Here is a 23,607-nt window from a genome sequence, read left to right on the forward strand (position 1 = left end):
GGCGTTTGAACGCCATTACATGGGCGTGCATAAATTAGCCACTGCAAGTGCATATGCAGCCCTGCGTGGCAGAAGAGCTCCCTAGGCTACGGCAGGTCAGGACTGCCAGAAGGGTAAAATGTCCGCCGATGTCCTTCGATGTTACCGATATTTATGTGTGCATGCGATCGCGCAGGCAAGTACGAAGGCAGCAATGGGCGTCTTTATGCTCGGGTGATCTTTGCTAACATTAGCATATTTTCACAGCTGCGAGCGTGGGAATGTGCGCTGGCGTACGCATTAGTGTCCACCTTTGAATCAGGCCCTGCCATTCCTGAGAATAGACCCATAGTAACTACAATACAGCAGGAGTACTCTGCTTCTGTGGAACTATACATCCCAGCATGCCCTGCCACAGTTTTAGCATGACCTAATAGCAAAACTGTGGCAGTGTATGCTTGGATTTGTAGTTCCACAACAGCTGAAGGGCCGGGTGTTAAATACCCCTGAAATACAGTTTAACATACTATTCTATTCCAGAGTCCGTACGTTTAAAACATCCTGGCCTTGTTATAGAGTAGTGGTTCTCAATCATTTTCCACCTTGTATCCCCTGATAGACCATTTGCATTATATGTACCCAAACATTTACAAAGCAATACGTTTGTAATAAATATAATTAATGTCAGATAAAATATTTAGGCACCACTATATGTAAAATCAATAAATTTGCTACAAAAAAAACAAACATGAGAATAATTCTGACATATTTCAACATAGTAAAAATTACAAAATGGACAATAAAGCTATAGGGCCTGATAAAGCAGCGTACGCAATTGCAATTACTAGTTTGCACACACAGAGAAATCCATCGCAGAGTGATTGACAGGCTGTGATCGTTCTGTGGTGGTGACGGGGGAGTGGTCGTAGAAACGCAGGCGTGCCTGTCCGTTGGAACGCCATTGCATGGGCGTGCATAAATTACCCCCTGCGATTGCATACGCAGCTTGACCACTACTCACTTCGAGTGTCAAAACTTGCCGTTTCTGTGGCTGGTCAGACCTGGTGTAGATTGTGCGTGACGGGCCGATGTCCGTCGATGATACTGATGTATACGCAGGAGTGCGAGGTATTACGGATGTGAGAAAGCAACAGTGGGCGTCTCTATGCCGTACAAGCCGTGGCAGGCATTAGAATACATTCGCAGCTGCATTCTGTACGAATTCGAAGCTGCGTACGCAATAGCGATCCTTACTGAATCAGGCCCATAGTTCACATATTTTATCACAGGCCACTTTTTAATGTGAATGTGATATATTCTTTGGCCAAATTCACAATGTGAGAATATATATATTCACACAAATGTACAAATATATTCTTACCATGAGACAAGCTCTGACAAGAGCTCGTCCTGGCAAAGAGCTGGAAGCAGCGTGATAACATAACGCTATCACACTGCTTCCTGGTTCGTATAACCAGAAGCCAATGTGTATGTACGGCTGTCGGCCAGTGCTTGCATCACCGTAGCCTGAAAAATTGGCAAATTAGTAGCCCATAGGCTACTATAAGGTAACTATCTGGAGATAGTGTTATCCTATCGGGGCCAGGCTTTGCATTCTGGAGCTTGGTAAATCGGGCAGCACAGCAGCCCCCATAGAAGCTGCTGTTGCAAATGGATGCCTTCGGGACATACTTAATATTTACAGATATCCCCCAAAAATGGGTGTTTTCAGGGAATATACCACAAATATTATTTGATAAATAGGCCCCTAGATGTACTTCTATATGTGATAACAGCTCACCAATGCCTATTAGAGCCTGGTGCAGAATTGGTGACGATTGCGACCCAGATTGCAGGAGTAATTTGCATTTGTTAAAAAATCCACACCTGCAATCATATACAAAGCCGCAACTATCATAAGACGCATGCTTGTAGAACAACCAGTTCACTCATACTGGGCGGACTATCGTCTGCTATATGCACCTGCCCCTGACCACCCACAAATAATATGGCTATCAGGCACACTCTGTATGTACATTTGTCCCAGTTTGCAACAGTTACTGAGCGGGCCTACTTTAGAACATGGCCAGCTCCTGCGCTCTCCATCCAGGTGAAAAAAAGGCCAGAGCGGCATAACAATGCAAATCTGCATGAGGGTACATGTGTTCTGGCACCTTTCGAGACTGGGGCAGAGCAATTTCACTGGCGTAATGCTCACTCGGCATCAGCCCCTTATGGGAAGATTCAATTATACCTCGCAGCTAATTGTCAGCCCGGACCTGTTCAATTAGGTACCACATCTTCTTTCATAAGCCCCAGAGGGTGCATTAAAGTGGATTTTTCCTTGCAGCTCCTTAGGCTTTGAGGAAAAATACGCTAAGTGCATCCTCTGGGGCTTATGAAAGAGGATGTGGTACCTAATTGAATAGGTCCGGGCGACAATTAGCTGCGAGGTTTAATTGAATCTTCCCATAAGGGGCTGATGCCGAGTGAGTGGGAATTAACAAGCGGAAAAACCCATAGTTTCATGTACTTAATATGGAATCTATGCGTTATTGGTGGGTTTACCACGTGGAGCTTGACCTGCACTGTGCTCACTGCGGGTTATTGAATCTGCCCCTAATGTTCTTGTATGCTATCTTCAACATGTTAAATGTCGTAAGATCACATTGCAAAAAGTCTTTCCCAGTTGCCTTACCAAGTATTTTTTCCCACTAACTAGCTTGCCAGACAGGAAGAATTGGTGGTATTTGGCCTGCCTTGCACAGCCTGCCCTACTTGCTGAATAATATTCATCATTACTAAACTTTCCCTGGAGGTAATTAGGTTTAGAACTCGCATGGAGTTCTACCTAATTACCAGAGAAATTCATCATTCCTCCTCTCCATAACTATCTATTCCGAGAAGCTGTCATTTTTGCGATGACAGCTTTTCGGGAAATAGATAGTTATCCCTCTCTACACTAACTTACCGCAGCTGGAAACAGTGCTGCGCATGCACTGTTACATTCGTTAATCCAGCGCATGGGCAGCACTGCCTACACATGCGGTAAGTTTGTGTCCCCCCCCCTCAGCTCTCCTGCCCCCCCTCCCCCCCGCTCACCTCCCCCCCCTTCAGCACTTACCTGTCCACGCAGCAGCCTCCGGCTCCGTCCTGCTGGTCTGTCACATGGTCTCCCAGCAGACCACAGTACAGTTTAGAAAAAAAAAAAAAGTGTTTTTTTTTTTCTAATCTTTCTTGTGTTCTGCTGGGAGAACACAGTGTCCGACCAGCCTCCGGAGCCAGAGGATGCACCAGAACGCCGGAGGGAGTCGTCGGGGGACCTGTCCAGCTGGCAGCAGGTAAGTTTCACCTGCTATTCGCCACCTCACAGTGGCGGATAGTACCTCCATCAATTTCCGAATATACAGAATTTTCGGAATTTGATGAATACCATAATTTCCACATCCCCATACTAATGTATGGGGAGTGTGGAAAGTAACGCAGGGGGACTTAGCAAGGAGATATCAGTGATATCTCCTGTGCTAAGTGTGTTCATGAATACTAAAATAACGTTATTTAAGGAAAATGTCCTTAAAAACGTTAATTTAGTGTTGATGAATAGGCCCCTAAAGCATAAAGTAAACGATACATTCTAGCACACCATGGTCCAGACACAGGTGTTGGGCACACTACAGAATTATTTGAATAAAAGATAACTTGTAATGCCCACATAAAAAATAAATAAACAAACATTTGAAATAGTAATATATAGATTTTTTTCTACTAAAAGAAATTAGAGTTGGTGCAAGTAACAGGCAGAAGAATTACTTTGGGGAAAACAAGCCTTTGCAGTGTAGGCCCATTATGGACTATGTACAATTTTTAGCCTACTTGTGAGAATCAGAAGAACAGTGACGTTAATGTAAAGTAGAGGAATTCAACATGCAGCCCTTCAGCTTCTGTGAACTACAGATCCCAGCATGCCCTGCCACAGTTTTGCTATTAGGGCATGATGGGATGTGTAGGCCCAGGGCAGCTGGAGGGCCATATGTTAAATACCCCTGATGTAAAGTCTGCACTAATCACAAACAGCAATGAATAGTCCCTCTTTTCCATAGCTTTTTGAATCCATTTAAAGGTTATCAGAAGGTTAGTCACATGGCGCTAGGGGCAGGAAGAGAGTCCTAGAAGGCCAAAGTAACAGACAAGTAATCCAATAGAAGGCAAGTTTGCCACTACATTTAAAGCGGCAATCAGGCTCGGACTGGGACACCGGGGAGTTGGATAATTCCCCGGCGGGCCCCACTGATTTCAGGCCGTGCCCCTTTCTGAGAGGGAGCATGGCTTAGCAGGCCACGTACAGAAGCGGGCCACTGCCTGAACTGTTGCTGATAAAAATTCCTTTCACCTAGCCATGACTTCAGGCACTGGGTGGGCCACAAGCAGGGCCAGAGCCAGGGGCGGGGTCACAACCAGAGAAGACCTAAGGAAAGCAAGTTAGTGCTAGAGGTGTGAGGGGGTTTCAGTGCGGTATAAGTGTGTGTGTGGGGGGTGGACTGTGTGAGGGGACAGTGTGATCTGTGAGGGGACAGTGTGATCTGTGAGGGGGCAGTGTGATCTGTGAGATGGGGTAGTGTCATATTTGAGGGGGAGCAGTGTGAGGAGGCAGTGTGATCTCTTAGGGGGGGCAATGTGAAGAGGCAGTGTGATCTGTTGGGGGGGGCAGAGTGAGGAGGCAGTGTGATCTCTTAGGGGGGGCAGTGTGAGGAGGCAGTGTGATCTGTGATGGGGGGCTGGGTGAGGAGACAGTGTGATCTGTGAAATGGGGGCAGTGTGATCTGTGACGGGGGCTGGGTGAGGAGGCAGTGTGATCTGTGAGATGGGGGCAGTGTGATCTGTGGGGGGTGGTAGTGTGAGGAGAGAGTGTGATCTTTGAGGGGGGCAGTGTGAGGAGGCAGTGTGATCTGTGATGGGAGGGCTGAGTGAGGAGGCAGTGTGATCTGTGATGGGGGAGCTGTGTGAGGAGGCAGTGTGATCTGTGATGGGGGGCTGGGTGAGGAGGCAGTGTGATCTGTGATGGGGGGCTGGGTGAGGAGGCAGTGTGATCTATGAGGGGGGGCAGTGTGAAGAGGCAGTGTGATCTATGAGAGGGGGCAGTGTGAAGAGGCAGTGTGATCTATGAGGGGGGGCAGTGTGAAGAGGCAGTGTGATCTATGAGGGGGGGCAGTGTGAAGAGGCAGTGTGATCTATGAGGGTGGCAGTGTGAGGAGGCAGTGTGATCTGTGATGGGGGTGCTGTGTGAGGAGGCAGTGTGATCTGTGATGGGGGGCTGGGTGAGGAGGCAGTGTGATCTGTGATGGGGGGGGCTGGGTGAGGAGGCAGTGTGATCTGTGAGATGGGGGCAGTGTGATCTTTGAGGGGGGGCAGTGTGAAGAAGCACTGTGATTTATGAGGGGGGGCAGTGTGAAGAGGCAGTGTGATCTATGAGGGGGGGCAGTGTGAAGAGGCAGTGTGATCTATGAGGGGGGGCAGTGTGAAGAGGCAGTGTGATCTATGAGGGGGCAGTGTGATCTGTGAGATGGGGGCAGTGTGATCTATGAGGGGGGCAGTGTGATCTATGAGGGAACAGAGTGATCTGTGAGATGGGGGCAGTGTGATCTGTGAGGTGGGGGCAGTGTGAGGAGGCAGTGTGATCTATGAGGGGGGGCAGTGCGAGGAGGCAGTGTGATCTGTGAGATGGGGGCAGTGTGATCTATGAGGGGGGCTGTGTGAGGCAGTGTGATCTGTAAGGTGATGCTATGTGAGGAGAGTAGTGTGGGAGCAGTGTGTGCGTGAGGCTATGGGGGGGCAGCATGTGTGAGGCTATGGGGGCAGCGTTTGTGTGAGGCTATGAGGACAATGTGTGCGTGAGGCTATGGGGGGCAGCGTGTGTATGTATGTGTGAGGCTATGAGGGCAGCATGTGTGTGAGGCTATAGGGGGTAGTGAGAATGTGTGAGGCTATGAGGGCAGCATGTGTGTGAGGCTATGGGGTGTAGTGAGTATGTGTGAGGCTATAGGGGGTAGTGAGTATGTGTGAGGCTATGGGGGGCAGCGTGTGTATGTATGTGTGAGGCTATGAGGACAGAATGTGTGTGAGGCTATGGGGTGTAGTGAGTATGTGTGAGGTTATGGGGGGCAGTGAGTATGTGTGAGGCTATGGGGGTAGTGAGTATGTGTGAGGCTATGAGGGCAGCATGTGTGTGAGGCTATGGGGTGTAGTGAGTATGTGTGAGGCTATAGGGGGTAGTGAGTATGTGTGAGGCTATGGGGGGCAGCGTGTGTATGTATGTGTGAGGCTATAAGGACAGAATGTGTGTGAGGCTATGGGGTGTAGTGAGTATGTGTGAGGTTATGGGGGGCAGTGAGTATGTGTGAGGCTATGGGGGGTAGTGAGTATGTGTGAGGCTATGAGGGCAGCATGTGTGTGAGGCTATGGGGTGTAGTGAGTATGTGTGAGGCTATAGGGGGTAGTGAGTATGTGTGAGGCTATGGGGGGCAGCGTGTGTATGTATGTGTGAGGCTATGAGGACAGAATGTGTTTGAGGCTATGGGGTGTAGTGAGTATGTGTGAGGTTATGGGGGGCAGTGAGTATGTGTGAGGCTATGGGGGGTAGTGAGTATGTGTGAGGCTATGAGGGCAGCATGTGTGTGAGGCTATGGGGTGTAGTGAGTATGTGTGAGGCTATAGGGGGTAGTGAGTATGTGTGAGGCTATGGGGGGCAGCGTGTGTATGTATGTGTGAGGCTATGAGGACAGCATGTGTGTGAGGCTATGGGGTGTAGTGAGTATGTGTGAGGCTATGGGGGGTAGTGAGTATGTGTGAGGCTATGGGTGGGGAGTGAGTATGTGTGAGGTTATGGGGGGGTAGTGAGTATGTGTGAGGCTATGGGGGTAGTGAGTATGTGTGAGGCTATGGGTGGGGAGTGAGTATGTGTGAGGTTATGGGGGGGTAGTGAGTATGTGTGAGGCTATGGGGGGTAGTGAGTATGTGTGAGACTATGGGGGGTAGTGAGTATGTGTGAGGCTATGGGGGGTAGTGAGTATGTGTGTGAGGCTAAGGGGTATAGTGAGTATGTGTGAGGCTATGGGGGGTAGTGAGTATGTGTGAGGCTATGGGGGGTAGTGAGTATGTGTGAGGCTATGGGGGGGTAGTGAGTATGTGTGAGGCTATGGGGAGTAGTGAGTATGTGTGTGAGGCTAAGGGGTGTAGTGAGTATGTGTGAGGCTATGGGGGGTAGTGAATATGTGTGATGCTATGGGAGGTAATGAGTGTGTGTGTGAGGCTAAGGGGTGTAGTGAGTATGTGTGATGCTATGGGAGGTAGTGAGTATGTGTGTGAGGCTAAGGGGTGTAGTGAGTATGTGTGAGGCTATGGGGTGTAGTGAGTATGTGTGAGGCTATGGGGGGGTAGTATGTGTGAGGCTATGGGGGGTAGTGAGTATGTGTGAGGCTATGGGGGGGTAGTAAGTATGTGTGAGGCTATGGGGGTAGTGAGTATGTGTGAGGCTATGGGGGGGTAGTGAGTATGTGTGAGGCTATGGGGGGTTAGTGAGTATGTGTGAGGCTATGGGGGGTAGTGAGTATGTGTGTGAGGCTAAGGGGTGTAGTGAGTATGTGTGAGGCTATGGGGGTAGTGAGTATGTGTGATGCTATGGGGGTAGTGAGTATGTGTGAGGCTATGGGAGGGGAAGAGTGTGTGCGGATATGGCGTCAGTGTGTATCTGAGTCTATGGGGGGTAGTGAGAGGGAGGGGGGCACCAAAATACATTTTCACCCTGGACTCCACTTGATCTAGAGCCAGCCCTGTGCCAAGCATGTATGTGTCTGCCCTCCCAAGCCAGTCATCAGATGTATAGGAGGGGTATAAGCAGTATGTACATATAGAAGGGAAAAAAGCAACAATTATAGGAGGGGCATTAGCAGAATGTATATGAGCGGCATAAGGAGCATGTACAGGAAGGGAAGACGCAGCATGTATAGGACCCTTGCTGTCATGTGTGAAGCAACTGCTGTGGGATTTGACCTTCTGGTCCTGCAGGCAGCATGGTGCAGGTGGAGTCCAGAATGCAGGGCTGGGCTGTCCTTCTGGGCTCAATACGGATGGAATAGGAGGAAGCCTCTGGTGTGTGCTCTTCTGTCTGCAGCCCTCCCTCCTCTCTGCTTCACAGGGATCCATCCAGCTGTAGCACTACAGTGGCCATTGTAGCAGCACAGCAAATTTAAGTGCTCAGATGATTGATGCCTGTCCTGTCTGTGGGTCTCATTCAGACCCGCTCGCGAGCGCAGGACGCTCGCAAGCGGGTCGATGGTACCCAAATGTGCATGCGCACAACGGAGGGAGCTTCGTCGTGCGCATGCGCGAGACCTGGCGAGCGACGGGGTAGCTGTCGCTCTGGGTCTCGCACCAAAGGGGGCGTGCTGTCGATGGTGAGTGACAGCACGTCCCCTTTGGTGGGTGTGGCTGCCAGACGGAGGCGTGCCCATGGGAACGCCTACCGTCTGGGTCCGGCCCCACTGACATCACTAGTGATGTCAGTGGGAGTGATTTTGGCTCTGATAGAGCCAAAATCACTCCAGGGCTTGCCGCAGCAAGACCCTAGCGCAGGGTCTCGTCGCAAGCCCGATGGTCGCGATGGTCTTGACCATCGCGACCATCATCATGGATGCTCGCATAAGCTGTGGGTGGTAACCCACAGCTATGCGAGCGTCCAAGAGGCCGCTCCAAGTTTAGGTAGGAGGACCCTGATTCAGAGCGAGCGCTCTGGTCAGAGCGTCCGGCTCTGAATCAGGCCCTGTGTTCCATACCCAGTGTCTGCCTGTCCTGTCTGCGTTGCATATCCTGCGTCTGCCTGCCCTGTCTGTGTTGCATATCCTTAGTGTCTGCCTGTCCTGTCGGTGTTCCATACCCAGTGTCTGCCTGCCCTGTCTGTGTTCCATATCCTATGTCTACCTGTCCTGTCTGTGTTGCATATCCTATGTGTCTGCCTGTCCTGTCTGTGTTCCATATCCTATGTCTGCCTGTCCTGTCTGTGTTCCATACCCAGTGTCTGCCTGCCCTGTATGTGTTCCATATCCTATGTCTGCCTGTCCTGTCTGTGTTCCATACCCAGTGTCTGCCTGCCTTGTCTGTGTTCCATATCCTATGTCTGCCTGTCCTGTCTGTGTTGCATATCCTATGTGTCTGCCTGTCCTGTCTGTGTTCCATATCCTTAGTGTCTGCCTGTCCTGTCTGTGTTCCATATCCTTAGTGTCTGCCTGTCCTGTCTGTGTTCCATATCCTTAGTGTCTGCCTGTCCTAATTCATACTGTATGTTACCTCTTATTAAAGGGATAATCTGGTAGCCCTATTCTAACTGGACTTTGCCTTTCCTTGTGATCACTGTGTGATTCTCTACCTGTCACTACTTTACCAATAGGGCCTGTCTTTATCCATTCCTATCTGCCTGTCATCCTCATCTTTGGCTGGTCCTGGCCTCTTGCACATATCTGAGGTCATCTGTACTGAGACAATTGTTGCTCCCACCTCTCACCCTGATAATATGCCTGACACACTGCTCTTATTTGACTCTGCAAAAAATTGCTAAGAGTAAGGAAGGTCCAACTTCCGCCATAGTCTATGATGCAAACAGAGTGGAAATGAACCAAGAGATAGGGTTCACTCTAAAAATAGTATCTGAGGTATGTGTAGGCATAAGGCTATCAAGTAGAAGGTAAAGGAAATACTAATGGCCACATCTAACTTGTAGATACTAGCTGCTGGGTAGAACATTTAGATTCGTAACTGATCATACCACACTTACATGGAGAAATCTGAACCAGGACAAAAAAAAATAGGCAAGTGACCAGGTGGTTTGTATGGTGAAACGTAGCTTGGGGTCTTAGTTGGAATTAGTTGATGTGTTATTTTGGGGCCATTGTTCCATCGGGTTGGGAGGCCAGCAGTCGGGATACCAGCCGTCAAAACACCGATAGCAGCATCCCGATGCTTAGAATCTAGACAGGGGCTCCACAAGTATTCTAACCCTCTCCCCTTCACCTCCTTACCCTAACCCTCCCTCCCTTCCTGCATCCTAACCCTCCCCTCTGCACCGTAACCCTCCCCCCTTAATGCCTAAACCTAACCCTCCCCCCTTAATGCCTAAACCTAACCCCTCCCCTTTGGTGCCTAGATCTAACCCACCCATCCCTTAATGCCTAACCCTAACCTCCCCCCCCCAGCAACCTAACCCTAACCACCCCGGTGGTGGCTAAACCTAACCCTCCCCCCCGCAGCGTAAAGCTAGCCTGGCCCGCTATACTTACGTTCAGGATTCCGGCGTCAGCATCTCAACTGATGTCTGGATTCCAGCACCTGTATTCTGGCTGCGGGTCGGGATTCCGGCACTGGGATTTCGACCACTGGCATCCTGTGCGGCGGAAAATTAAGTACATCCCGTTCCACCATCATCTAGGTCAGTACAGGACGGTGGGCGATGTTAGAGTAATACTGAAAAAAAATGAAAAGGCTATGGGGTATATTTACTAAACAGTGTATTTTGAAAACCCCTTGATTTTTTGTAGATTTTGCCTGCCAAATTTAAAAGGGCAATAAAATGCAATGCAAAACAAAACTAATTTTGCATTTACTATTATTACCCTTTAAAGTACAGCAAAAATAGTGGGTTTTGAAAATACATTGCTTAGTATGTCTCCCAGATTCATCTATATGTAATGCTCTAAAGGTGGAAATGTATAAAACCTAATGGCGCATACACACGGTCAGATTTTTCCTTCAGATATGAATGATAACGATTTAAAAATCGTTCAGTCGTTCATATCTGAAGGAAAATCGTTCATATCTGACATGCCTGAATGATGGACGATCAACGATGCGCGTTCCCGTTTGTCAGATAACGATATCTGACATCTGATGGGTTTGCAGTCAGACTTGGACGATTCCATTCATTTTAATGCAGTCAAAAATCGTTCAATCATTCAAATCGTTCAAATCGTTCAAAACTTTGGTAAAATCGTTCAAATCGTTCAGTCGTTCATCTGACAAATCTGACAAGTCTGACAAATCTGACCGTGTGTATGCTCCATTATAAAGAGTGCAGAAGTAGACATGGTGCCCAGAGCAACCAATCAGCTTCTACCAATCATTTTATAGAATGTATTTGATAAATACTAGTTAGAAGGCAAATCGTGGTTGCAAGTGGCAACTTCTCCACTCTTTAGAAGGTTGGATACATTTCCCCCTAAAGCCGCATACACACTACTCGATGTGTGTATGCGGCGATATCGTACTTGGCGGGCCCGGCTGGGGTCCCGGCATCGGCAAGTGTATACACACTTGGCGATGCCGACCAGCGATGGACGACGACGGGAGGGGGGAGAGAAGCCATAACCCTAGATTGGGATGCATGTACAGCATTACATGCTGGGGTTATCGTAAATGACCAGCAGGAGCACGCATTGCTGGACGTTTTAAGCATAAACACTAGCCGATATTTTGAACGATTGAATGATAACGATATCGTTGTCGTTCGGTCATCCAAAATATAGTCAAGTGTGTATGCCCCTTAAGACTTGTTTAATTGTAAGATTATTTTTGTCATTCCAGCTATCACAGAATCTGAATAAGGCAGTCCCAGAGGGAGTAATTGTGTGTTAGGTGGGAAAGCTACTCATTATGCTATTCCAGGTTTCTGGCCTCCAAAACCAATTAATTACATACACCTGTACGCAACGCAAACACTTTGTTTTCGGCCTGAGGGAAAGGGGTATAGGTGCCCAGGGCCAGATTAACAATGGGGCGGATGGAGCTAAAGCTCCAGGCCTCCACATTAAAATAGGCCCATCAGCATGAAAGCATGATTACCAGCTGCCTAACTGGCCATACATTTTAAGTGTTTAAATAGTTTTTCTAGTCCCCACCACTCCCCTCTTTAAAAAAAAATGCAATTGTTCTAATTCTTTGTAGTTAGTGTTCATAGTGTGGGGGTTGACAGTACACACCAAGGTGACTCTGAATCTGAACACACTCACACGGCACCAATCACAGCTCTTCCCCTTCTCGGTACAGGCCTTTGACCATTTTCAGCTCCAGGCCCATGTGGGCCTTAATCCGGCTCTGTAGGTGCCCATCCGCTAGCAGACATGAAAACGACTGCACGATTACGACATTGTAATCGTGCAGTCGTTTGTCAGTCTGTGATGAGCCTGCACTGAACGAGCAGTCGTTCAGTGCAGGCTCATCAATCATTTGCAAACATGCTCAACCTGACGTTATCGTCAGGTTGACCAACATGTTCGCACGATGATAGATGTCTAAACGACCAGTGGGCACGCACATCGCTGGTCGTTTTAGACATTTTTGCAAATGATTGTACGATCATTATTATTCAATCGCTCAACTTAATCGTCTAGTGCACAGGTTCTCAAACTCGGGCCTCAGGACCCCAAACAGTGCATGTTTTGCATGTCTCCACACTGAATCAAGTGAAATAATTAGCTTCACCTGTGGACCTTTTAAAATGTGTCATTGAGTAATGAGTACACCTGTGCACCTACTGGGTGACCTGCAAAATGTGAACTGTGTGGGGTCCTGAGGACCGAGTTTGAGAACCACTGGTCTAGTGGAATGGCACAACACTGCCCTAAGAACAATTCTGATAAGGAACCTGTGAGCTCATAGCTAGGCTTACCATACTATCCCTTTATACCGGGACACATGTGAATTACACAGGTTCTGTGGCTGGCTGACTTCAAGCCTGCATTTCACCTGGGTTTAATCAGCCTGTTTAAGCCTCAAATATTTATCTTTTACATATATATGCCAAGTGTGAGTGATGGTCATTTTTTTCATTACTTTATATAATAAATTATCTAATTGAGGGTGAGATGTATCAATGCTGTGTTTGAAAAATGACAGTTAGAAGCTGATTGGTTGGTACTTTGGGTCTGATCCAGCTTTAATTAGCATTCAACTGATCATCTTGGTGAAACCATGCTGCACTGCAGGTGGGGCAGATTTAAAATGTGCAGAGAGAGTTAGATTTGGGAGGGAGGTGTCCAAACTGACATCTAAAGTGCAGTGCAATAATAAAGCTGTGCAGTATTTGTGGGCTACATACAAAAGCAGCCAGTATTTATACTACATGCAATTTTTTTTTATGTATTTACACCCCTTGCATTGCAACCTGGTTTGTCCAGGTACACAGTTAAGTGCTAATTCTCACTCTATTCCCAAAGCTGAATCAGGCCCTTTATCTCCCTTCAAGGCTTGATACAACTCCTCCCTTAGATTATGGGGAAGATTGATCAAGTCTTGGAGAGAGATAAAGTGGACAAACAGCTCCTGTAGTTTCTCTAGCACAGCCTGTAAGATGGCAGTTAGAAGCTGATTGGTTGGTACTTTATTTCTCTCCAAGATCTCCCCTTATAGATTTTCAAGTAGAAACCAAGCTTACCTTAGATCAAATGATGTCACTTCTAACAGATATAATAAACTGTCAATATAGGAGCTGTACACTTTAACCCAGGCAGCTGATAATTGCACTGTGGTAACACTAGTTACTATACCGACACTGAGTGACATCACAAGAGCTGTTTATGACATAAGCCAGTCACATGATCAGCCTAGTCACAGCTGTGCATCCTGTAACTGAGTGGTGTTTAGTCACACACATTTCTTAGGAACATTACAAAAGTACATCCATGCAAAGGTCTCATCTCGCTGTCCTATAGTCTCACAATTAAGAAACGGGATGTGGTCATAATACCGACCGCAGGGATTCTGGCGCTCAGTCGGCACTGGAATCCTGACTCCTGTCAGAATCCTGGGGCTGGCATCCCGACCACCGGCATCCCGAAGGTAAGTAGCAGGTTAGGGTGAGGGTAAGCGTTAGGGGTTAGGCACTAGGGGGAAGGTTAGACACTAAGGGGGGAGGGTTAGGTTTAGGGTGTGAGGAAGTTAGGATTAGGCACTAAGGGGGAATGGTTAGGTTTAGGGTGCGGGGAGGGGGAGGTTAGGTTTATGCACCTGGAAGGGAGGGTTAGGGTAGGAAGGTAGGGAGGGTTAGGAAACTGACCAAAAGGTGTTGGTATCCTAACCCTGTCGGGATGCCGGCGTCGGGATTCTGACCACCGGGATCCCGGGCACAGGCATCCCATATCCAGCCCTTAAGAAACCTATCACTGTGTAATTTGTAACATACAGTATACAGAAGAAAATACAGTATTACAGCAAGTTACCCTTCCGATTTTACAGGTGAGACTGTAGGAACACATATTGTATATAACCTCTTTCTCTGCAATTATGGTAGAATGGTGGGCACAATCTTATGCTGGGTAGACACTTGCCGCTGTGAACCCGGACGATATATCAGCCCGCGGGCACACATTGAGTGATGTAATGAACGATGAACACGGCCAACCGGACGATATCACTTGCGACCGCGGCAGCACGCAGATAGTCCGTACACACTATGCGATCCGCATGATCTACCAATTCGTGTCAGAACAATAGATCGTTCAATGGATCGCATCGTGTGTACCCGGCTTTACTCTGCAGCTAGATTGGTTTCAATCTGTTGCCCCAACTCATCTTTCTCTTTTTTTTCTTACAGCATTTACCATGGACTGGGGACTTCCCCTACACTTTGTGAATTCATCTTGACCCCAAGACCCACTAATCTAATCCAGTGATCTCCGCTAGTTAGCAGAGGTTGCTTCCTTAAAGTGGATCCCCAAGCTTTTCCAGTTATTTCCTCCAGCCAGGAATCACTTTGTTGTTGACAGAACTGGCCTGCTTAATAGTACATGTACTTCCCAGACAGGCACCATCCGAGGGGGTGACGCCAATATAGCAAGCTCTGCTATTTTGGTGTCACCGAGCAGCGCTGCAGCGGTGATGGAGGATGCACGAGTCATCCACCATGCCCGGAGCACTGGACATACCCCCAGCATGACGAGAGTAGGGGTGACACATGGTCATGTCCCCAAAAATGTCACATCAGTGGTGTGGCTTCATGGGCACGAGGCCATGCCCCATTTTGGATGTGCACGCCTAAGGAGCACTTGAGGAGTCCCTAGATACCGCACTGGGTGTCACCACCCATAGTGACGCCACTGTGTATGATTCTAAAATATAGTTAAAAATAAAGTTCTTAATATAAACAATATAGTAAAAAAAAGTAAAATTAAATAAAAATCCTCTATCTCCCACAGTAACGTGACTTAGCATAGACTTCTCTCCATTATACTGGTATCCGGACTGACCAAAATATTAGTATAGAATAGTATTACTTACCTGTACATGACATCCACACTGAAAATTTTAAGTGGCACTGACATACAGTATAAAGTCCGGCGTGCTTTCCACTAAATGTGGTCAAATTTAAAGTGGCAATGTATAGTAAGAGAAAACCCAGTTAGTTTGTCATTTCTAAACATTGCCACTTTAAATTTGACTGCTATCTCGACAAAATCTCTGGACTTTCAGAATCCTGCAACCTATTACGTTTGGAGACCGTTTTGGTAAAATACATGCTTCTAGTCGGTATGCAATCGGGAAGCCGACTGCCTAAATACCGGCAGCCGGCTTCCCGACTTTCATATGCCGGCAAGGGTGAAATGCCGGGCGTCTACATGTAGACGCCATGCATTTCCCCGACGCTGGGAGACCGGCGCCCGGCATCCCGATCGTAGTGATGCCAGCCGCCGCGAGCGGACAGCCACGGGGGGGGAGGTTTAGGTTTAGGGCTCCCGGGGGGGGGCCTTAGGGTTAGGCACCCCCCGGGAGGGTTAGGGTTAGGCTAGGGGGAGGGAGGGTTAGGGTTAGGCACCCCCGGGGGGGACTTAGGGTTAGGCACCACCCCTGGGGACTTAAGTTTAGGCAGCGGGGAAGGGGGTGGTTAGCGTTAGGCACTTAAAGGGGGGATTAGTATTAGGCACTTGGAGGGGAGGTTAGGGTTAGGCACCCCTAAGGACGGTTGGGGGTTTAGGTTAGTAGATACTCACCTATCCACGATCAGGATTTCCAGCGCTATCGGGCTTCCGCTGCTCGGAACTCTGCTGATGTCGGGCTGCTGCTGCCGGGAATCGAACCGCAGGTCATGCGGCCGGCGGTATTTCATACCGATTCCTTCTAGTCTGCATTACACAAAGCAGTCACTTTTATAACCAGTAAATACTTTGCTAAATGTGCAATTTATAATTTATGAAATGCATACGGAACCAAAAAACCACAATTTAGGTAAAATCAGTAATTTTATTGGCCAGGATACTTCCACAGCTCTGCCTATAGCATACAATAAGGGGCGAGTATTTATTGTATATCTGGGCAGCTCGCTTGCCAAGTTCGGTGCTTGTATGTTTGTAAAACACGACAGCTATAAAGCATTTGGAAACCTCGAGCACTGCTCTAATTAATTAAAGAATTATTCTGTGTGAAAAAAAAGACTTGTGTTCTAATTATGTATGTGGCAGTATGGTGACATGATTTCATGCTTAATTAACAGGAAATAAATTTTGTTGAGGCATAAACAGTTTATAGTCGATTTATGGCACAGAGGGGCCTAATAATCAAGTAAAATTTGCAGGATATCCCCCAAAACACCTATTTTTGGGGGGTACCCGCAAATACTTAGTATATTCTGAATGTATGTACTTGGGGGAGGGGGCTCAGCAGATGTTGGTGCATAAGCATCACTTCTTCTAACACATCACAGATTGTAATACGTTGCGGCAGTTTTCTATTTCTCATTGCCAAGATAAACATTGATAAGAAATTATAATGATTGGGTCCAGAATAAATATGCCCCAGAATAAGGAAACGGGTTATGAGATTTTCAAAATAAACAATAGTTCTATCATTTTCTTTATAGTAATCAATACATATATTGAATTGACAGATTCATTACAGTCTCAATGCATTGTGGCCATGAGTTTGAATCCGACCTGGGCTCTATCTGTGTGGAGTTTGTGTGGTGGCCCTGTGTTTGTGTGGGTTACTTCCAGGAGACCCTGTATTTTACCACATGCAGAAGTCGTACTGATAGGTTGTCTTCAGATAAAATTTAATCTCATCTGTTTGTGTGGTAAGTAATGTAGATTTCAAGATAAGCAGACACAGGGATTGATGTGAATGGTTGTCTACAAAGCACTGATGAATATGATTGTGTTATATAAGATTAATAAATAATATATACCTGCAACATTTGTTATTTAATTATCATGATTCTAGTATAATCCTATCTTGGCAGTTTGATAGTGGTGTCTTTCTGACTGTGTTGCTTGTGAGTAAAGACAGTGTTGGACTGGCCCAGTGGAGAACCGGGGATATACACAGTGGGCACCAACATCTGTGTTCTCTACCCCTTCCCGTATGGGGTAGTAACTACTGCAATGAGCCGCATAGCTCCATGCATTATGCAAAGCCAATTAAGGGAAGATAGATATGTGCCCCCTGCCCCACTCTCTCAACCCAGTAGCTGGGGGTAGCCAGCAGCCAGTGAAGAAAGAGAAACCAGGCCATAATTGAGGTAAGTAAAAGTGACTGGTCAGTTTCAGAGCTGTAGATAAATATGTATAATAACATGGCTGACAATTATAAAGAGGTTGGGGGAAGAATCAGCGAAGGAAGCATAGATATGTAATTATAATAAAGAAATAGTAACAAATAATGTATGTATTTACCTGGAGCACTGAATCTTTCCAGGGCTCCTTATGGGTGTCAGCCATATCTGGGATCGGTATGAAATCCAGACGCCAGAAGACCGGCAACAAAAGATCCCGACAGGTAAGTTTTTTTACTATTACTAACCCTGTCCCCCCCCAACCCTACCTTAGGGGTGCCTAACCCTAACCCCCCCCTCTAAGTGCCTAAACCTAACCCCCCCCTTCCCCGCAGCCTAAACCTAACCCTCCCAGGGAAGTGCCTAACCTCCCCCCGGGGGTGCCTAACCCTAACCCCCCCCTTCGCCTAGCCTAACCCTCCCGGGGGGGTGCCTCCTCCACGGGAGGTTTCTGTCCTCCCTGAGCTCGCCCCGCGCAGCTGTCCGCGCCCACCGCCCGGCTTACCTTCGTTTGGTATGCCGGGCGTAGGGATAATGATAGGCGTCGGGATTTCGACGCCTTTCATTAGACCCCTGCCGGGATCAGACAGTCAGGAAGCCGGCGGTTGGCATTTCGACCGTCGGCTTCTTGACTGCATCCCATTTACATGCACATTCACTCTTCCTGTTGCCAAACATCCCATTTGCCACAAACGACCTTGCTGCTGCCAGATACCCCACCTGCTACATTTGCTCTCACTGTTGCCAGTCACCCCTACTGCCATACTCACCATACCGACATCCAGACATCCAAATTGTCGGACTCACCCTCTCGGCTGCCAGACATACCAGCCACACACTCACTGTTGCCAGGCACTCCACCAGCCACACTTTCCCTCCCTGCTGCATGACAAGCAACACTCACTGCTGTCAGATAGCCCATAAACCACACTCATCCTCCCTGCTGCCAGTTATGTGACATCATTGCACCTCCCAGCATACAGGGAACACTGTTCGACGCTGGGTGCAGGAGGAGAAGACAGACACAGGCGATACTGGGAGGTGTGTTGTGATGCCCGTCCTCCCAGCAGGCAGGGTACACTTCTCTGTGGCGTGAGGTGAGCGGTAGGTGCAAGGGGAGGTGGGCCTGGGTGGAGTAACTTGGCGCCCCGTAGCAGCCAAACCCTCTGCATCTACGGTAGCTATGTCTTTGCCCTCTTGCCAGCCGAGTTCCACCTCTTTGGTCATAAGACTTGATGTATTGTATACCGATGTTTAGATGCTCTCTGCTGAAAGGGGCTGTTTGGCACAACTGAAGCCACAGTTTCTGAGCTTACACAGTGTGAATTCACGCAATACACGTTACACAAGCGGTTGTATGCAAACTCTGCATCAGTTCCATTATGTTTTAATAAATTTAGGCAGTTAAACCACAAATCTACAATTACATGTGCAAATGTGATTGGAGTTCCAGATTGTGATTGACAAACCTGTAAGGTGTGAATTGCATACAATCTTAGTAAGAGCTACAAGTGTCATTCACAAGGGAACATTTTTATCTGTGCAATATGTTGCTTGTCCTCCTAAGAAAAAGGTGACTATGTCTTGGTATATGGTCGATAGTGTGTTGGGAGGAAGAAATCAGTGGCGTGCTGTGAGGTCAGTGGCTGGTGAGGCACTGGCTATTATCAAAGCCAGATTTACACACACATATAGTATATGGACCCTAAATGGACCTTAATAGTAGTGCCCCTTATGCAATGCCCCCTGTAGAAGTGCCCCTTATGCAATGCCCTCACTAGTAGTGCCCCATATGCAATGCCCCTGTAGCAGAGCCCCTGCTTGCACCTGTTGCCCACCTGTAAAAAAACTCACCTAATATTGTAGTCATTTATTAAACAAGCTTTTGCCTGGTGGGCAGTGGCCATTTAGCTCTTTTGCATGGCTGCCAACCCACCAGGGCTCTCGGCGTCTTCGCATGGTGGGCAGCCACCACCTCACCAGGGCTTCTGGTGTCTTCACCTGGGGAGTGGCAGCCTGTATGCTCTTTTTCATGACCACTGCCCACTTGAACTTTCACCGTCTTCTTTCTTCAGGAGCTCTTCACTGCTCCTTCCCCGCTGGCGGACTGCCAGCCACTTCTTCACGCTGGCTTCTATAAGCCAGCCTGGAGGGGCAGGGCGATGACACAGCAAGCCATGATTGGCTTGTGGTGGACATCTTGGATTTCAAAAATGGCTCTGGGGCGCCATTTTTAAAATAGGTCATGCTGCCAAACTATTCCCTAATGGCTGACAGGGACTGGATCCTCCAGGATCCAGGCCTGCAGCCATTATCTCTGCCGAGTCCCGCCACCGATGCCCGTCACCGCCGCCGTCAGTGCCTGCTACTGCTGCTACCGTCAGTGCCCGCAACCATCGCCCCCACTACCATCGCTGCTGCCGAAAAAATGCCTGCTACCAAATCCGATGCCGCCCCCACCAATGTCCGCGACCTCAATGCCTGGAAGTGCCTGCTCATATAGTAGCCTGCTCATCACGTTTGACAAACTGGTGATGAGCAGGCTACTATATTGTAGAAGTGTCTACAATAAGTATTATTATTAAAGTATCAGTGTGTGCAGTGGGACTGGGGAGGAAGTGGGACATTATGATTTTATATTATTTTGTTGTCCAGGGCTTCAATTTACCGAATAACGGATGCGGTGCTATTAAGTTAATGGAAGACCTGGACAACAAAATAGCCTCCAGTGATACTGTGAGTGTAATGTATTTAACTAAACACTCACATGCTGCCTGCCTGGGCCCTGCGGAGTCTGACACTGACACTCTCCCAATCACAGAGTACAACACTGACAGTGACAGCCGGATACAATCACATCTGCCTCAGTGACAGGGGCGAGCTCTGATGTGGGCTGAAAGCACGTCCCTGTCAATGAGGCATTTGTATAGGTGCTGCTACTCCTGCTTTTTTTCAACAGGCTTTAACTGCCCAAGGCTTGGCCCCACTTCATGTCTTTTACTATTCACAGCGGGAGGCTCCGCTCTCGGTGCCTCCCAAACAAATTGGACTTGATCCTCCACTGTAAAAATTATTAGAATAATATAAAGCCGATACTTAAGTTATGACAAAGAATATGTGTCATAAGTATCTTCTTTGTATTATTTTAATCTTTAATGACAGGGGAGGCTCTGTCTCACCTGCCTACATGTCCCTAAAAGAAATATTCAAGTATTAATATTGAACCTAGTGAGATTTATATTAAACATTGTGGGGCCTATTCATCATAACTTAATATTCTCTGGAGGTAATTAGGTTTAGAACTCGCATGGAGTTCTACCTAATTACCGGAGGAATTCATCATTCCTCCTCTCCATAACTGTCTATTTCAAAAAGCTGTCATTTTTGCGATGACAGCTTTTCGGGAAATAGATAGTTTTCCGTCTGTACACTAACTTACCGCAGCTGGAATCCGTGCTGTGCATGCGCTGTTACATCTGTAAAACCAGCGCATGCGCAGCACTGCCTACAACTGCGGTAATTTTGTGTGTGTGTCCCTCCCCCCTCTCCACCCCTCCCCCCTCTACATACCTCCCCCCATCCCCGAGTTACCTGCCCGCTGCAGCACTTCCGGTGGCTGTTCTGACACGTGTTCTCCCAGCTGACCACAGTACAGTTTAGAAAAAAAAATATATATACTTTTTTTCTTCTAAACTTTATTGTGTTCTGCTGGGAGAACAAAGTGTCCGAGCAGCCACCGGAGCCAGAGCAGAGACCAGAGCAACGGAGGAAGACGCCGAGGGACCTGCCCATACTGACACAGGTGTCACCTGCTATTCGCCACCTCACAGTGGCGGATAGTAACTCCATAAAATTCCGAAAATACATAATTTTCAGAATTTGATGAATACCATACTTTCTATCCTCATACTAATGTACTAATGTATGGGGAGTGTGGAAATTAACGCAGGGGGACATAAACAGGAGATATCAGCGATATCTCCTGTGTTAAGTTTCTTCATGAATACTAAAATAACGGTAATTAAGGAAAATGTCAAAAATTATTTTAGTGTTGATGAATAGGCCCCATAATAATGTGGATGTCTGCTTCTGTCCGGGCCCAGGGAGTTCTTTTCTTAATTCCCCAATGCAGGAATATCCTGTTCTTCAATTACTGTATTTGCTATTGATAAGTGTTGCCCTGGGTCTCTTATATGCCTTATTGAACAGCAACAAAGTGGTTGACATATTTAAGGCCCTCATCCCTGTCAACATTAGGGATTGTTGATGTTCTATGTTGGTTGTAAGATTGTGTAATGAATACAACCATACTTGGTCTCCTTGCTCGTTGGTTCTAGGTTTATACTGTATGTAAGGAGGTTCTTACCCACTTCACCAAAGCCTTATGTACAATTACTTGATTGAAGTTTTTTTATAGAAACTTTTCATTAAGGTTATTTACTTCAATATAGTTTTCTTTCTTCGAATAGTTCCTGCAAAGTTGTATTACTGTCTTCTGGGCAGGGACGTATTTATAATGGGTGCAGGGTGTGCGGGGCCCACACCGCACACCCTGCACCCATAAAACTTACCTCTCTGGAGTCCCACGTCGGCTCCAGTGTCTGCGCCTGTAAAAATGGCTGGAAAATGGCCGCCGCAGCCATTTTCCGGGTGACCTGTGCATGCGCTATAGACTCTATGCACACTCTAGTGCCCAGAGTCAATAAGTGCACACCGCTCAGTGCACAGCTGGGGGATGTTGTTAATACAATTTCTTTGTTGATAGCTTCTTATTGAGTTGGAAATACTGAAATGTCTTGGTGACTTTTTCCTCCACCCTTACGTTTGAGGCAGATTCAATTGGTCATGAAGCAGCAGACAGAAGGTGGAGATGTATCAATCCTTGCAGAGAGATAAATTGGAGAATTTACCCAAAGCAACCAATCAGCTTCTAACTCTTTTAACAAGCCGATTAATTGCTTTGGACAATGTCTTCACTTTATCTCTCTGTGAGACCTCGATACATCTCCCCGGAAAAGCTTTATCTACTCCCCTGATGCACATCATTGAGTATCCAGGATAATACGACTAGAGACAAGAGACATAACCTAACTCATGTCCTCTCCATCCAAACACAACTGTCCGCATAAAGCCTTACACTGCAGCTATCAACATTCTGCATTTAATTACACACCAGTAACACAGATGTTTCCTAATTTCATCAATACAAATATGATTGACTGTTTTTTTGCAGAGAAAAATACAAATATGTAAAAAAAAATGTATAGTTTTGCTTCAAACAATAGAGAAATAATAAATACACAGTGGCCTTTAATTATATGACCAGAGAAACAAATTTTCAAACGTGTAAAAGTTTTAATCAAGTAGTCACCACTGTGGAGTTATTTTTCTTTCTAGTTGTTTACATTGTAATGAATCATTACTGTTTGTGAGAGAATAGCCCAGTGGGATTGCAGTCTTCTGGGTAGGAGATGATATACAGAAATAACACAAACTCTGAGCACAACTTCATATAAATGAAAACAAAACACAAGCCACATGCTTGTCCAGCGTTTAGTGAAGAGTTATCACTTCATTATCCCTTCATTTCTACAAAAGTAGGGAAAATTTTAACTTTTGTAGAAATTGCCATTCATTATAAAGGTAACGCAGGAGATATCATGGATATAGCCACTTACCTTCAGTCCCAATCTGGCCTGCTGTCACCATACAATAGAATGGATGGGAACCTAAAGTCATTTAAGGTTCAGAAAATAAAACATTTTCGGAGCTTGACAGCGGGAAAAAAACACCGTCTTCAGATGATGCCGATTTCTGGACCCTGCTCCTTTCCTATGTGAAGGATTCCCAGATGAGCACTAGGTGCGTATGCGTGTACCCAAGTTCACTCCAGTGGCGGATCTAGACTTTTCTGTTAGGGGGGGTGGTTTAATAATAACCCTGACTCCTCCTCTTTTCTATCCTGGCACCACCCCTTTCTAGTTCCAACTCCTTCCCTTTTAAAACTGTTTTTTTTTTGTAGTTTGATGGTCACATGGATTAATCCA

Source organism: Taudactylus pleione, unplaced genomic scaffold, assembly GCF_031769625.1.
Source record: "Taudactylus pleione unplaced genomic scaffold, aTauple2 ptg000113l, whole genome shotgun sequence".
NCBI lineage: Eukaryota > Metazoa > Chordata > Amphibia > Anura > Myobatrachidae > Taudactylus > Taudactylus pleione.